The sequence below is a fragment of the Galeopterus variegatus genome, unplaced genomic scaffold, assembly GCF_000696425.1.
Source record: "Galeopterus variegatus unplaced genomic scaffold, G_variegatus-3.0.2 Scaffold2670, whole genome shotgun sequence".
NCBI lineage: Eukaryota > Metazoa > Chordata > Mammalia > Dermoptera > Cynocephalidae > Galeopterus > Galeopterus variegatus.
The window spans coordinates 165,897-182,810 of NW_007728781.1; the positions used below are offsets into that span (position 1 = coordinate 165,897).

At 39.9% G+C, this 16,914-nt stretch overlaps 1 protein-coding gene across 1 annotated transcript in view; it reads left to right on the forward strand.

Annotated features, from left to right (window-relative positions):
* Nucleotides 1-16,914, forward strand: part of LOC103598565 (ELKS/Rab6-interacting/CAST family member 1-like) — a gene marked incomplete at its 3' end in the record, with an annotated part of 256,924 nt that overhangs the window by 150,134 nt on the left and 89,876 nt on the right. The window lies entirely within an intron of this gene.

A 16,914-nucleotide genomic window follows, 5' to 3' on the forward strand; every position in this document is an offset into this window, starting at 1 on the left:
AAGGGGATCTCATCCCTTGGCTTGGTGTTGTCAACACCATGCTCAGCTAGTGAGCCAACCGGCCATCCCTATATAGGGATCTGAACCCGTGGCCTTGGTTGTTATCAGCACCGCACTCTCCCGAGTGAGCCACGGGCCGGCCCTCAAATGTTATTGTTAATTGCACATACTAGATGCACTCTTTCTTGTTTATTCTCTGCCTGTGGGTCTGCATTTAATAGCCTTTTTTTTTCTTTTGCTCTCGTGTCTTATCTTACAGATAGGCAGGTGTCATGGAAAGTTTTTAACGTAATCATTTGGTTTTATAATATGAATTTTTAGGCAGTTAATTGTAAGTCATTCAAAGAATGAAACCAACTAGTAGGAATTAAACAAATCACTACATTGATTGGGAGCTTAAAAATAAAGAAAGAATTGTGATTTAAAAGATAAAGTCAACACCCAGATGAAAAATGAAAAACATTAGAATCCAGTGAACTGATAGATGGACACATGTTTAGAAGAGTGGTCTTCTCTTGAGATAAATAAAGCTGGCAGAGAAATCCGAACCTCTGTGGGTTAAAGTACATACTCATGAGGTGCTATGTGGCTGAGGAAAGGTTGAACTTCCCACAAACAGAAAATAAATTTTCAAATGTACCTAAAAAGAGCCCAGTACTATTATCTGAATTCTGACATTTAAAAAATCCTTTCCTTTTAGTACAGAAAAGTAAAATATGCTTGGAATTGAGTGCTGTAGAAAATAGCTATCAGAAAATGTTCATGCTATTTGAAATAGTATAATTAAATGATTAATCTATTATCCCTTAAACAACTAAAATGAGACTGTATTTTATTTTTGGTGTTTTTGTTTTTGGCAGCTGGCCAGTGCAGGGATCTGAATCCTTGACTTTTGTATTATAAGGCTGCACTCTACCAATTGAGCTAACCTGCTAGCCCCTGTATTTAAAATTATTTTGTCTTCTGATATCCTATAGTATTTCATTAAAAAAATTTTTGTAGGGTTGCTGACATTAAAAAAAAATCTCATTTGGGAATTTAGGACATAGTCTTCCAAATTAACCACAAAATTGTAAATAGTTATACAAATTATGTCCTAGTAATAATATAGGGAGGAAAATCAAAATTGAAATATTCTGTAGGAAGTCCACATAAATTAATATAAATATTTTCTACACTTGAATTGGAAAAGAAAACAAAATATGCCAAACTGTATAGCTATAAACAAATAGTATTGGTAGGACTGTTAAAATAGTAAAGCAAAATTTATATCTGCAATCAACTATCTCTTGGGACTTCCTCCTAGTCTTGGTTAACTCTCTGATTCTGCCCCTATTTTTTCTACCCTGATATCCATCTCTTTTATACTCCCCATCTTATGGAATCTATGATCTGGACTGTTTGTAGCATTTTTGCCTCCTCAGAAGTAATAGTTTGATTACGGCTCTGAGTTGTTACAAAACAGTAGTGGAAACTGGTTTATTATATATAGTAATTATTGAAATTCCTTATCTTTTCATGCCCCTAAAGTTTGACAGTGATGCTCAGCTCCTGTAAGATGAGACATGAGTCTAAGACTAAATGCTTTCCTCAAGTTTTTTTTTACTTTCATGTGACCCGAATTGAAATCAATTACAAATAACCATAAATGTTTTTTGCCTTTATTTTCCCATTAAGCCTTTTACATTTTAGCCTTTTGGGGTAAGATGTAACTTCCAAAAAAAAGAAACCACATTCTTTAAAATAAAATAAATAAAAATATCCTTTCTAATCATCTTTTTTTATGTAAAAAGTCTTAAATGGCTGGAGTAGTCTCTAAGTAGCAAGTAAGTAACTGAACTTTTCAGATAAAGGTCCCACAAAGTCCTTCTGTGTTTCAGCTCTTAAAATTCTTTCTCTTCATCTGTTAATATTTGGTCTGTGTGCAAAAATGTCCTCACCTGTGCAGGGATGAAATTAAGAATATCTATCATCCTCTTTTGCCCTAGGGGAAGTAAGTAGGATTACTGTCCTACTGCTTCCTTATTTATTTGTTTGTTTGTTTGTTTGTTTAGTTAATTAATTAATTTACTTATTTATCTCTCTTTCTCTGTCTCTCTGAATCAGTTAAAAGTTAACTGTTGCAGGTAGGTAACCTAATTCTTAACCTAATTGCAATACCCATTTCGAGAAAATCTGTTATGTACCAATAAGGGAGTTCTTTTGTTTGTTTGTTTTAATCTTTTTACTTTCAGAACCATCCTTTTTCAGTATTTCTCAGAGAGCACCATATAGGTAGCAACTTACTCTGCAAGTAGGTAAAACTTCCCTCAAGCTATAGATATAAAAAGTAGTAATCCATCCATTTAATCATAAGCTTTTCCTATTAGAAGATACGGAGGGAAAGAGTATTATAAGATGCTCTATACAGCAGAGTGTGCTTATATTTTGATCCAGTTTGCTTACCTATAAAACAGGGATAATAATACTTAGACCCACAAGATGAGGTGGTTGTAAGGATCAAGTGAGATAATGTAATGAAAACACTTTGAAATTGGTAAGGCTGTATATTTGCAAAGCATGATACTTATAACTAAAAATCCAATTTGTACCTTCTTATTTGCAGCTGGAGAAACCACATAACTTTTCAGGTTTGTAGTTCTGATTCAGAAATGAAAGGGTTCCCTAACTCTCTTAAGATAGCTATGGATTTAAAAATTATGAAGTTGTTTGACTAGATAACCTTCTGAGGTCCCTTGATTCTGTAAGTGTAAATGCCCTGAGTAAATCAGGTAAATAACTCATATATAAACAGCATACTGAGAAGTTGGGGGCCAGATGTCCATGAATTCTTGGCTGAGCACTAGGCTGCACATTCACTAGATAAGACTACCCAAGGCTTGCCAGAGATGAGATGGTGCTACAGGGTTAAGAATGGAATTGTGACAGGAGAGGTAGAGCAGTGCTGGGGAATTTAGAGTTCCAACTCAGCCAGAATGGAGAAATCCTTGTTAACACCCCAGTTATCAGCTGAGATAACAGAAAAGCTAGGTTTTAGGAGTAGGGACCATGACCTAATATAAGACCTACTGTAGACTCAGGCTAACAAAACGTAAATCCCAAGAAAGTCTACAAGATAGACAGTATTTGGAGATGAGTTCCACCAAGATAGGAGGCCTGGCAAATACCCTGACTTTTCAAAAGATCAGCCTATAAAGATAAATTCAAGACTACACAGGTTCAAGAAGTTAACTATTAACTGAATAACATCAAGAATAGAAATCATTGCCCTTCAGAAGAAGCGAATAGAACCCATAGTCTTTATAGCATATTGTTTGCTATATCTTTTATTGAACTTTTTAAAATTACCAGACATGCAAAGAAATGGTAACATATGACCTGTAGTGAAGAAAAGAAGCATGTAGTAGAAATCACCTCAGAGAAGTTCTAATATTTTATTTAACAGAAAACACTTTAAATGCAGTCTTATAAATATACTTTAAAGAAATAAAGGAAAATGTTGTCTTGATGATGGAACAGATAGGACATGTCAGCAGAGAAAGGACAATTAAAAAATGGGAATTTGAGAACTGAAAAAGATGAAAAATTTACTAGATGGTCTTTATGGCAACTTAGAGCTGTCAAAAGAAACAGCCATTGAGCTTTAAAACACATGAATAGAAATTATTTCATGGAAAGAATGGGGAGAGAAAGGATTTTTACAAAATGGACAGAGCCTCAGTGACATGTAGGACAATATGAAATGAACTAACATATAGGTAACTGGAACACTAGAAAGATAAAAGAATGAGAACAGGGCAGGAAAAAAATGTGAAAAATAATGGCCAAAATATTTTTCTAACTTGATTTAAAAACATAAATCTTTGATTTACAGATTCCAGAAACTCAGTGAAACCAAGCAGGATAAATACAAAGAAAACCACAACTAGACACATCATTATCTGATTGCTGGGGATAAAACATAAAGGAAAAAACAAAAGCAGAGAAAAACGACATAGTGTATAAAGGGAAACTTTGATAGCTGAGTTCTTATAAAAAACATTGGAGGTCCAAAGAGAATGGAACTTCTTTTAAAGTACTGAAAAAAATTAAGGTGACTGGTTAGCTCAGTTGGTTAGAGCACAGGGGTAGAATTATATTGTTATAAGGTGGTTACATTTGTGAAGCAGAAAATATGAAGTGCCAGATGTGAAGTGGTACAATTTCTTTTTTTTTTTTTTTCTTTTTGTCTTTTTTCGTGACCAGCAACGGATCGCAACCCTCAGTGTCGTGCCCGTACTGGACCGGGACCGGCAACGGGATCACAACCCTCGGTGTTGCTCCCGCACCTCGCTCAGCCAGTGAGCGGCTGGTCTGTATGTGGGATCCGAACCCTCGGCGGGAGCGCCGCCGCACTTCCCAAGCGGCGCACTGTAGCAGTGCGCCACCGGGCCAGCCCGAAGTGGTACAATTTCTAATCTAAATAGATTTGATAAGTTAAGATGCATATGTAGGGGGGGAGGTGGAGCAAGATGGCTGACTAGAAGGAGACAGTGCTCATCTCTCCCACAAAGATGGAGAACACATCCACTGCACAGCTACATTTGGATGAGAAAAACAAATGAGGGAGCAGGAACACATCGAGGGAGCACTGGAGATATTGGTGAGTGCAGAAACTCAGGATAGTCATAAACAGAATGGAAAAATTGTTGGCTACTGCCTACCACCAACCCAGAGCAGTTTCTGACCACAGGAAGGTGAGCAAACTGGTGACCCAGCTCATAGGTTAATCTGCACTGTGCTTGCAGCCATGTACTTGATGGTGGGAACTGCTGTGGGCATGTATTGCTACACTGGCTTGGGGAGGGACTCATGCAGAGCTGCCCTCACCCCCTCCCAGGTCTCATACTGCTATGGCAAACTTTGGACCTGGATCTGTCCCGACACCCTAGATTTGGCTTCGGCCCTGTGCCTGGGAACAGATAGTCCAGTGCAGTTAAGGTGCCACCCTCAGAATGGAGGGGGTCAGTGTGTGCACCCTTCAGACCCAGAAAGCAGCTTATTCAGGTCCAGTGTCCATGGCTGGTGACCTTGTCTATATTAGCAGGATGCCCACCATACAGTGCTTATAGCCAGGAGGAAGGGGAGAAGAACCCACATGCCTCTTTCAGGGGCAACCACTGTGGCCATGTGCCTATGCTGGGAACTCCTGGTGGCACATGCAACTGAATTGACCTGGGGAGGGACATGCACTAAATTGTGCCCATCCCCCAGGCCCTGAGCTTCTGCAGTGGTCACAGATTTGAGATCAGCCCCAACACCTGAGACCATACCAGTCTGGCCCTGGCAGCAGTTTCACTCCCCTGTGGCCACATTATTGAACGGGGTTGCCTACACCCAATTCCATGCTGCATCCTGAGCCTGGGAACAGGAGGTCCAGTGCAGCAAGGGTGCCACCCTCAGGACACAGGGGGTTGGTGTGCACACTTTAGAGAGTCAGAAAACTGCCTAATCTGGCATCTAGCCACTGCTGGCAACCCAACCTTCTTTGTTGAGGTGCCCTTGCAATTTGTGCAGCCATGAAGAGGTAGTAGAGGACTGGTGCACCTCTCTCAGGCACAAACACCTGTAGCACCAGTGAGCCTGCCCAGGACTGCTCACCCCAGCAAGGGGCTTCAGAGGGATATGGCATCTCTCTTGGGGTAACAGCAGCCCATCCACAGGCCCAGCAACCTCACGTGGGGCAGCCCACCCCAACTGAGGAGATCCAGAGTGTCCCAGTAACAGTCCTAGGGTCACAGGGGCCTGTCCACAGCCACAGCATCCTCACTCAGAGTGGCCACTGCAGCTGAACTGCTCTGGACTGCCCCAGCTTCCCTTTTGGGAGTGAAGGATCCCACCTGAAACTGCTAACATCTCACCCAGAGTGCCCCATTTCAACAGTGATACTTTGGACCATCCCAGTGTTTCTCCTGAGGGTACAGGGATCCACACAAATTGAATGATCCCACTCACTATTGTCTACTTCAACAGCGAAGCTACAAAGTTCCTCAGTGCCTTCCATTAGGGTACAGGGCTCTGCCCAGATACCCAGTGACACCATAGAGTCACCCACTCCAGTGGAGGGGCTGTCTAGCACCCCATTATTCCCCTCAAAGCCTAAGTAACTAATCCCACCCCCCAGGAACCCCACACAGGTTGTCCATTTAAGCTGAGGACCTTCAGATCACCCCAGAGCACCTATCAAGGTCACAGGACACTAGCTGGGGTGCCAGTGATGCTGCTCAGGATCACCCACCTCAGCCAAGGAGCAACAGAGTATTTAGGTGCTTCTCCCAACAGCTTGAGATCTTGCCCATGACCTCGAAGATCCAACCCAGTGTCACTCATATCAGCATGAACACCCCCTCTCAGTGCTGGACAGATCATCTAGGCAATAAATCAACAAAGAAACACAAGATTAAACTACACTATAGACTAATTGGACTTGGCAGACGTCTACAGAACATTTTATTGAACAACAACAGAATATACATTTTTCTCATCAGTACATGATGAGAAGGCCAGGGTAGGCCACATGTTAGGTCACAAATCAAGTCTCAGCAAATTTCTTAAAAATTGAAATTATTTCCAGTATCTTTTCAGACCACAATGGATTAAAACTGGAAACACTAACAAGCAAAACTTGGGAAACTATACAAGTACATGGAAATTAAACAACATGCTCATGAACAACTAATGGATCAAGGATGAAATTAAACAGGAAATCAGAAAATTTCTTGAAACTAATGAAAATAGACACATCATACCAAAATCTATGGGATACTGCAAAAGCAGTAGTGAAAGAGAAGTTTATTGCAATAAACATTTATGTCAAGAGAGTAGAAAGACTTCAGATAAACAACATAACATTACACCTTAAAGAACCAAAAGAACAAGAACAATCCAATCCCAAAATTAGTAGACAGAAAGAAATATGTCAGATCAGAGCAAAACTAAATGAAAAAGAGTCTAAAAACATTACAAAGGATCAACGAAACAAAAATTTGGTTTTTTGAGATGAACTAAATAGACAAACCATTACCTAGACTAACTGAAAAAAGAGAGAAGACCCAAAGAACAAGAATCAGAAACAAAAAAGGAGACATTACAACCGATACCACAGAAATACAAAGAATCGTTAGAGACTATTATGAACAACTATACACCTACAAAATTTGAAAACCTGTTAGAAGTGGATAAATTTCTGGACACAAAGAAACTACCAAAACTAAACCAAGAAGAAATAGGAAACCCGAACAGACCAATAATGAGCAACAAGATTGAAGCTGTATTCAGCAGGCCAGGACTGGATGGCTTCACTCCTGAAAGAAAGAAACAACAATCACAATAATAAGTTGAACTTTCATAAAGAGAGAACAGATCTGTGGTTATTAGAGATGGGAAAGGGGTAAGGGGTTAGCGAGAAATTGGTTAATGGACACAAAGACTGATTATGTTTTATAATGATGGGTATACTAATTATCCTGATTTGATCGTCACATTTTATACTCAGGTATCAATATTCAACTTGTACCCCACAAATATGTATAATCAACTGTGTTTCAATTAAAAAAAAAAAACTGATGTTAAGGCTGGAAGTAAAAAAAAAAAAGAAAAAGAAAAAAGATGCATATTGTTAGAGCAGTTGCCAAAATAACAACAAAAATAAAAGTCTGAATAGCCAGTGGAGGAAATAAAACGTAATGCTAAAAAGATTTATTTACCCAGAAGAAAAAGGCAGAAAAGGAATAATAGAGGAAGAAAGAACAGGAGCAACAAATTTATAAGACACATAAATTCAACCCTGTCAAATTTATATAAAAGTGAAATGGACTAAATATTCCAATCAAAGGACAGAGATTATTAGGACGTTTTTAAAAAAGAAGCAAGGGCAGACTATATGCTGTCTACAGGACCTACACTGTGATAAACACAGATAGACTGAAATTAAAGAATGGAAAAAAGTAGACCTTGGAAGCAGTCATCATATGAAATAGTAATCCTAAGTATAGTTATATTATTACCAGACAAAGGAGACTTCAGATGAAGAGTGTTCCCAGAGGTATAGAAGGACACAGTATAATGATAAAGGGGACACTTCATCAGAAAGGCGTAATAATCCTTGATGTGTATGCACCTAATTCAAAATTCATGAAGGACAAACTGACAGAACTACAAAGGAAAAATAGACAAATCTATAGTCATCGGTCATCACTGGAGATTTTAACCTCTATTTCTCAGAAATTGATGGAATTAGGGGCCGGCCCGGTGGCGCACTGGATGGTGCGCCGCTTGGGAAGCGCGGCGGCACTCCCGCCCGAGGGTTCGGATCCCACATACAGACCGGTTCCCGCTCACTGGCTGGGCGATGCGCGGGAGCAACACCGAGGGTTGCAATCCCGTTGCCGGTCCCCGGTCAGGTACGGGGGCAACACTGAGGGTTGCGATCCATTGCCGGACCCGGAAAAAGACAAAAAAGACAAAAAAAAAAAAAAAGAAAGAAAGAAATTGATGGAATTAGTAAACAAACAACAAAAAAACAGTAAAAACATTGAAGATCTGAAGACTGTAACTTATTTATTTAACATTTTAGAACACGATATCTAAGAACTGAACAATATATGTTTTAATATTAGTGAACATATGGAAAAACTCACTAATACAGGCCAAATGCTGGGCCGTAAAAGTAAGTCTCAGTAAATTTCAGAAAACTGAAATATGTCAGAATTGTTCTCTAACCGCTATGGAATTAAGTTAGAAGTTAATAATAATGATTCAGAGAAAAAGTCATAAGGAATATGAGAAATTATTTTGAACCGAAGGAAAAGGAAAATTCAAAGGTGAAATTTTGTATTATGCAGCTCAAGTAGTGCTTAGAGTGAAATTTATGCCTTTGAATGCCTGTGTCGAAAAGAAGAAAAGCTTAAGTCTAGTAATCGATTTCTCCACTAAGAAACTAGAAAAAGAAGCAAATTAAACCATAGTAAATAGAAATAAGGAAATAATAAATATAGCAGAAATCAAAGAAATAGAAAACAGACTGATGTGGGTTTAATGTCCCCTAAAACTCATTGAAGCTTGACCCCCATTGTAACAGCACTGAAAGGGTGGGAAATCTGATGGTGGTTGAAAGGTGGGGCCTATAAGAGGTGATTAGATTGTGAGGACTGTGCCCTTGGGAATGAATTGATCCGTTTATAGAGTAATGAGTGTGGTTCTGATGGCTTTATCAGGAGAGCAAGAAGTTTAGCTATCCCTTGCTCAGCCAGTTCTCGCAGTGTGACACCATGGTTGCCATGGTTGCCTCACCAGATGTGCCCCTGGACTGTGGACTTCACAGCCTCCAAAACTGTAAGAAATATATGCAATTTCTTCATAAATTACCCAGCTTCAGGTTTTCTGTTAAAAGCAGCAGAAATGGACTAACACAGATAAACAACACAGAAAATTCACAAAATCAACCATGTTTTTTCAAAGAATTAATAAAACTGTGGATCCCGAGCAAGACTGATCAAGGGAATAGGAATACACATGAATTACCAGTACCTGGATTAGAAGAGGGAATATCACTCCAGATTCTAAAGACATTTTTAAAAATGAGAATATTTTGAGCAACTTTATGCCAATAAATTCTATAAATTAAATACAATGCACAAATTCCTTGAAAAATGCAACCTATAATAACTGGCTCAAGAAGGAATAGAAAAACGAGCAGACCTCTATCAAAGAAATTTAATTTATAACCAAAAACATTCTTGCAAGGAAAACTCCAAGCCCAAATGGCTTTACTGTTGAATTCTACCAAATGTGTAAGCAAGAAATGATACCAATCTGAGAGAAACTCCTCCATAAAATAGAGAAAGTGAAAATACTTTCCAATTAAGCTTATGAGACCAGAATTACCCTAAATATATCTTTGAGAAGATAAGAAACTTGGGGTAAGCAAAAATTTCTTAGTACATGACATACACTAACCATAAAAGAAAAATTAGTAAATTGGACATGAGAATTAAAAGCTGTTCTTAAAAGATACCATTAATAAAATGAAAATAACTCAATGATAAACATAAAAAGTATTTATGTGAAAATAATTAATAGTTAATAGAAAATTATTAATATAATTAATTATATTAATAATAAAAATAGTAATAGTTAATAGAAAATAATTAGTTAATAGTTAATAGAAAATTAACTATCGTTTGTAAAGTCCTGCACAAAATACTTTACAAAATGATAGTTATTTTTCTATTTTATCTGTGTTTCTATAGGATTTATTACCTCGTACTGTAGTCATTTATTTGCAGGCTTTTATTATCTTCCTCCACATGCTTGACATTCAGAATTGTTGCTTATCTTGAATCCCCAGAAACAAGCATAATGCCTAACACATAATTGTCATTCAGTAAATGTTTTTTGAATTATATTGAATATTTTATCCTCAAAGTGAAAGCAAGTAAATATTCTAAGAGGATATGTAGCCAAAAACTGATGGTTTTTAAAAGCCTCTATACTGTTCGTCCTTCCTCCAAGTCAGATCTTCAGGACAGATTGGGCATTGTATAGACCCAGAGTTCATGTTTTTTCTCTGGTTTAAGATTTTAGGAAATTAAGTAAAAGATGCTTATTTGGTGAGGAACAGTTGCTGTGGAAAATATTTGTGATTTACTTGTCAATTTTACACATAAGCCATTCTCAGAAGGAAAACGGATGAGCATGTTTTTAGCGGAAGCTAACGTTGCAGTGCATGTGAAAACCTCATTCTTTCTCTTCTTTGCCTTTTTTTTTTTCCCCACAGAATGACATTCTTATAACACCCCATCAACATTGGTATAATTTTCCATACAGAGTGAAGTTATTTCTCCTCAGTGCGTTCATAACGTTTATAACCATGCATTTTTCTGGTTAGAAATTTTTCTGTTACTTTTTAGAGCAAGGTGGTTACTAGTTAGCAAGGATGGCAAACACGCTTGATCTTGAAATTAAGTTTGAGTTTCACAGGTGGAGTGTACACATCTGGAGAAAAACTACAAGAATGCATCTGCCTATTCAGGGCTCTGGCATTGTGTTTAGTGTTATTTATCTAGCTCAAAGTATCTGCAGATATATTGTGGCCCCCTTGGCTTTGCTTTCTTTGTCTTTGGCTACATCTACCCTCCGTAACTTCCTTTTCTTTCAGTATTTCTTGTTTTTGTCTTACTGTCTTCGCTTGTTCATATTTTTTGTATATTTTCTTAGCTTATTAGTAAAACCTTTCTAATCCTCAGTGTTTACTTTTATACAGAGTTCAAAACCTGGAGTTGGGGATTAAAATTATGAAAAGGGTGAGAGATGGTTAAAATAGGATAGTTCTCTTCTCTCAGAAAAAGTATGATTGATTCAGATATATGTATGGATATTATTTTGCATCGTTTTAAAAAAAGAATCAAGATCTCTATTCATTGTCACTACTTTTTTTTTTTTTTCAGTAAAAGGCACATATTAGAAATATTAATTTATTTCCTTTTTTCATCTTTGGGGGGAGTAGTATAATTTCACAACACAGAATCAAATATGAACTGGATAAAAGTACTATGCTGCCTGCCATGGATTGAGTGTCCCCCCCAAACTTGACCCCCACTGTGACAGTGTTAAGAGGGTGGGAATCCTGCAGTAATTGAAAGTCAGGGCCTTGAAGAGGTGATTAGATTGTAGGACCGTGCACAGTGAATGGATTAAAAATGGAGGTCATGGGCGTGGTTCTGAAGGCTATTAAAGAGAGAGCGAATGAGGAAGTTAGTCTCTCTCTGCTCTGCCATTTTCACAATGTTATATTCTGCTGTCACTGTCGCCACCACCAAGGGACTTCCCAGCCTCAGAAACTGTAAATAGTACATTTTATTTTCTTTATAAATTATCCAGTTCTAGGTATTTTGTTGTAAGCAACAAAAATGGACTAATACAGTGACCTTTCAAATACACAGGTTGCTCAATGGAAATAAGTTTCCTGCTTTCTTTAGGAATATTAATCTAATTACATTGCACTTGGTTTTAGAAGCCTTCAGAATCTCCATAATTTTCTCCCTAGATACATTTCTTGCTTATATCCTTTTATATTTCTTGTCTCCATTCTCCAGAAATATCTAATATTCAAACTTACCTTGTATTTTCCTTTCTTCATGCTTTTGCTGAAACTGTTCTTCTCTCTTAAATGTTTCTTCTGTAACTTCACCTTTTAAGGTCCACCCTTTTCTTACAGCTCACACCAAATCACGTTGCATATAAAGAAACCTGCCTAAATCTTCTCAGTCAACTTTTGTCCCTGTGTCACTTAGCTCTTTGTTTTGTTTTGTTTCATTTTGTTTTTTAGAGCATTTAAAACTATTTCTACCTTGTTCGTGGACTTACTAACTATATGCTCCAAAACTGTGCTAGGGACTGTGGATAAAATATTTATTGAGGTGATGTGTTCCCTACCTTTAGGGAACTCACAGACTTATATACACACAATGTATTGTGAAAAAGGATTGTATTATAGAGCAAAGCATAGGGTTCTATGGATGATTGTAAACATAAACAGCCAGTGTGAGTGGGGTACATCTTTTCATAAAGCATCCTGGAAGAGATAACATTTTAATAGAGTTCTTTATATATGTCTTAAAGTTTTGTTTTCATGTGTAGGGTTTGAATATATCTGAAATGTTTGGCTTGAGGAAAGTCTTTTATTTATTTAATTTTATTAATATTATTTTTTTAACATTCTATGAAGATGTTGCAGAGCAGTTGCGAGGGAGGGGAGAGGGGAAAGGGGAGGAAATGGAATGGAAGAAGGAGGAGGGGCAGGATTGAGGCCTGTGGCACCCCCCTCATTCACACAGGGGAGACCAGGGGGCTTCCAGCAGTGGCTTGGTCATTGCTGGGCTGGGTGCAGATGTCAGGGGGGTGTGGCAAAAGCCATCACTCCCCACCACCCTAGCTCGGTAAACCAGGGCACTTCCTGAGGTGGCTCAGTGGTCGTTGCTGGGCTGATTGCACATATCGGGGGGATGTGGCCAAGACCCTTGGCTCCCCACCAGTCCAGATAGGGAGAGCCCAGGGCACTTCCTGTGGTGGCTCAGTGGTCATCGTTGGGCTGGTTGTGCATGTTGGGGGACGTGGCCAAGGCCCTCAGTCCCCAGCTGCCCCAGCTTAGGAGAGCTTGGGGCACTTCTTGAGGCAGTTCAGTGGTTGTTGCTGGGGTGATTGCGTGTGTCAGGGGTGTGTGGCTGAGACCCTTAGCCCCCACCCTCGGAACTGGTTGGGGGTGTGGCTGAGGCCCCCGGCCCTCCCCACTTTCTGGCTTGGTAGCACAGGGTACTTCCTGTCCTTTTAGGTGTTATAGGTATTCACTGGTGAAATGAGACCTTTACTAGTTAATATCAAACTTTGTCTTTCTTTGTGGGTACTTTGTTTTTTCTTTCAGTTCTGTGTTGCATTATTTGCTGTTCCCACCACCTAAACTCTGTGCTGGAACTAATTTGTTGTCCTTTGCTTACTTCTAAAATGGGGGAACTTCCTGTGGGAACCAGTACTTGAGCTTTGTGGTTGAGCTAAATTGCTGCTGTCCTTTGCTTACTTCTAAAATGGGGGAACTTCCTGTGGGAACCAGTACTTGAGCTTTGTGGTTGAGCTAAATTGCTGCTTTTCTGCTGATTCTCTAGGGAAGTCTTTGTGCATCTCAGGTTTTAATGGTTAACTTTATAGGTACTTCTGGGTCTAGTTAGATCTGGTGCACCTGGGTTGTGTAGAAACTCTGGTGTCCAGGCTTGAGTCTTTTCATCAAGCTGTACCCTATGCAATTCTATATTCCTGACTAGTCTCCTCTGAGTGGTCCTATGCTGATTGGGGGGCAGATCAGCTGTTCTTGCTGTGCCCTAGTGTTCCCATGGTGGGCTTGTTTCCTCCACCACCCATGCTCCAAACACTTCCATGGGACAGGCCGTGCTCTGGTCCCTTGAGATGACTCACCAGCCTCTGAGTGGCTCCTTTCTTTCAGTTGTTGTGGTCCCTTGCTCCTATGTGTGTCCATGGGAGCCTTGTTAGTGGTCTTGCTGGCCTGGGGGACACCAAGGCCCTTTTCTCCCCTGCCACCTCCAAGCAACTCCATTCAAAGGGCACAGCTGTGGCTTTTGCCAGCTCCTGCTCCATGCACTCAGCAGCTCCAGCCTGGAAGTGGCCAGGATTCCAAACAGGAGGAGTGGTTTTTTCTTTCTCTCGTCGTGGCTTCTCCCACCTTCATGCACTCCATAGGTCTTTCTTCCACTTCCCCTGTGCTCTAGCAGCCCCGGCTTGGCTGTGTTGCTTTTTTATAGTTGTAAATTGGTTGATTTGTGGGAGAGCGTGACACTGGGGACCATCTGTTCTGCCATCTTGACTGGAGGTTTCCAACAGTAAGTACCCTCTTCCTCCCCTTCTCCTCCCAGTGAACAATCCGACACATGCAGGCGACATTCAGGCCCAACCAGAAAGTCTTTTATTTTAGTTTTTCCATGTGGAAAGTCAGTTATAAGTACCACGTAGTATAATAAGGGTCCCATATGTGCTTGAGTTGTTTCTAGGCTCTGTATAGTTTTCCATTTACCTATTAGTTATTGCTGTGTTAGTTCATTACTGTTTTATTTACTGTTTTGCAGGTAAGTTTTGGTATGTAGTAGAACATATCTCAGTGTTCTTTGTTTGAACTGTCTGGAACTTTTACTCTCAAATGAATTTTGTAATGACGCTGAGTATTTCCTTTAAAGAAATTCTTTTTGGACTCTAACAGGAATTCACATTGATGTTATAGACTAATTTACGCAAAATTATATAATTTTATAGCATTGAGTCTTGCTATCCACTAACATGACCTATTTGTCTGTTAGTTTTTCTTTATGACCTTCACTAGTATCTTGTGCATTTTCTTAGTATAAAAGTTCTTACACATCTTTGTTAGATTTATTTCTAGATATCTCACTTGCTATCATAAATGATATTTTTTTGTTAAATTATCTCATTTTTTTAATTGCTGGCATGTACAAAGGCTATTTTTAAAAATTTGCTACTGTATACCTTAATTAGTTTTATTAGTGGCACAAGCTGCTGTAAAAAACCAACCCCAAACTTTCTTTTTTTTTTTTTTAATTTTTATTGAGTCATAATTGATTATACATATTTTGGGGGTTCAACACTGACATGTTGATCAAATCAAGATTACTGGCATATATATTGTTACAAATCATACTTATTCTTTATGCCCCTTGTCCAATCTCTCCCCATCCCAACTCTTTCCCCTCTCCCTGCTCTGATTACCCTAGATTTCTTCTTTCCTTTTGAAAGAGTAATGGTTACTCTGTTGATTTGTTGCCTCAGTGATCTATCCAATGCTGAGAGGTGTGTTCAGGTCCTCCAATATTATCATAGAGCAGATACTGCTTCTGTCACTCTGGAATGAGCTTTGTGGAGAGAGACATTCTATTCTTTTCTTCGGTCTCTGTGGGTGACTCTCCTGTGTCAGTGCACTCCAATAGCTGGCAGACCATCTGCATGGTGGTTGTGGTGTCTAGCTGCTTTCACAGGAGCTGTGGTTATTGTGGTGGCTATGGTAGGCCATCCACATGGAAGGGATGTTTTGGGCATCCCGATCCATGGATCCATACCTCAGGACCCTGGGTGGGCTCTGCAGCACTTGTGGTGTGCCTGATTTTGGAAGGGGGTCAAGACTTTGGCTCCATACCTCAGGACACCAGGCGGGACCTGTGGTGTTGGGAGTGTGCCTGGTAGTGGGTGGAGGCTCTGGTCCCAGGATCCATACCTTTGGGCCATGGGCAGGCCCCATGGTGCTGGAGGTGTGCCTGGTTGTGGGCACAGCATATGGTTCCTGGCTCCACTCCTCCAGACCCTAAGTAGGTCCCGTGACACTGGTGGTGTGCCTGGTTGTCCCCCCTTTGGTAGCCCAGAGGACTTCTGGTCCTTCGAGGTGTTATAGGTGTTCTTTGGTGAAACGGGACCTTTACTAATTAATATCAAACTTTGTCTCTGTTTGTGGGTACTCTGTTTTTTCTTTCAGTTCTGTGTTGGATTATATACTGTTCGCACCACTTAAACTCTGTGCTGAAACTAACTTGTTGTCTTTTGCTTACTTCTAAAGTGGGGGAACTTCCTGTGGGGACTAGTACTTGAGCTCTGTGGTTGAGCTAAATTGCTGCTTTGCTGTTAATTCCCTGGGGAAGGCTTTTTATGTAGCTCAGGTTTTAATGGTTGACTTTATAGGTACTTCCTGGTTTAGTGAGATCCAGTGCACCTGGGTTGTGTAGAAACACTGGTCTGGGCCTGAGTCTTTTCATCAAACAGCACCCCATGCAATTCTGTATTCCTGACCAGTCACCTCTGAGTGGTCTTATGCTGACTGGGGTGTAAATCAGCTTTCCTTGCTGTGTCCCAGTGTTCTCCCAGTGGGCTCATCTCCCCCACCTCCCATGCTGCAGACACTTCCCATGGGATGGGCTCTATGCTGGTACCTTGCAGTGACTCACTGGCCTCAGAGTGGATCCTTTTTTTCAGTTGTGTGGCTCCTTTCTCCTATGTAGGTCTATGGGAACCCTATTAGTGGTCTTGCTGGTCTGGGGGCCACCAAGGCCTTCTTCTCCCCTGCTGCCTCCAAGTAACTCCATCTAAAGGGCACAGCTATGGCTTTTGCCAGTTCCTGCTCTGTGCACTCAGTAGCTCCAGCCTGGAAGCAGCCAGGGCTCGAAACAGTCAGAGAGGTTTTTTTCTTTCTCTCATCGTGACTTCTTCCACCTTTATGCACTCCATAGGTCTGTCCTTTTCTTCCCCTGAGTTCTAGCGAACCCAGCTTGGCTATCATTGTTTTTTTTTTTTTTTTTTTTTTTTTTTTTTTTC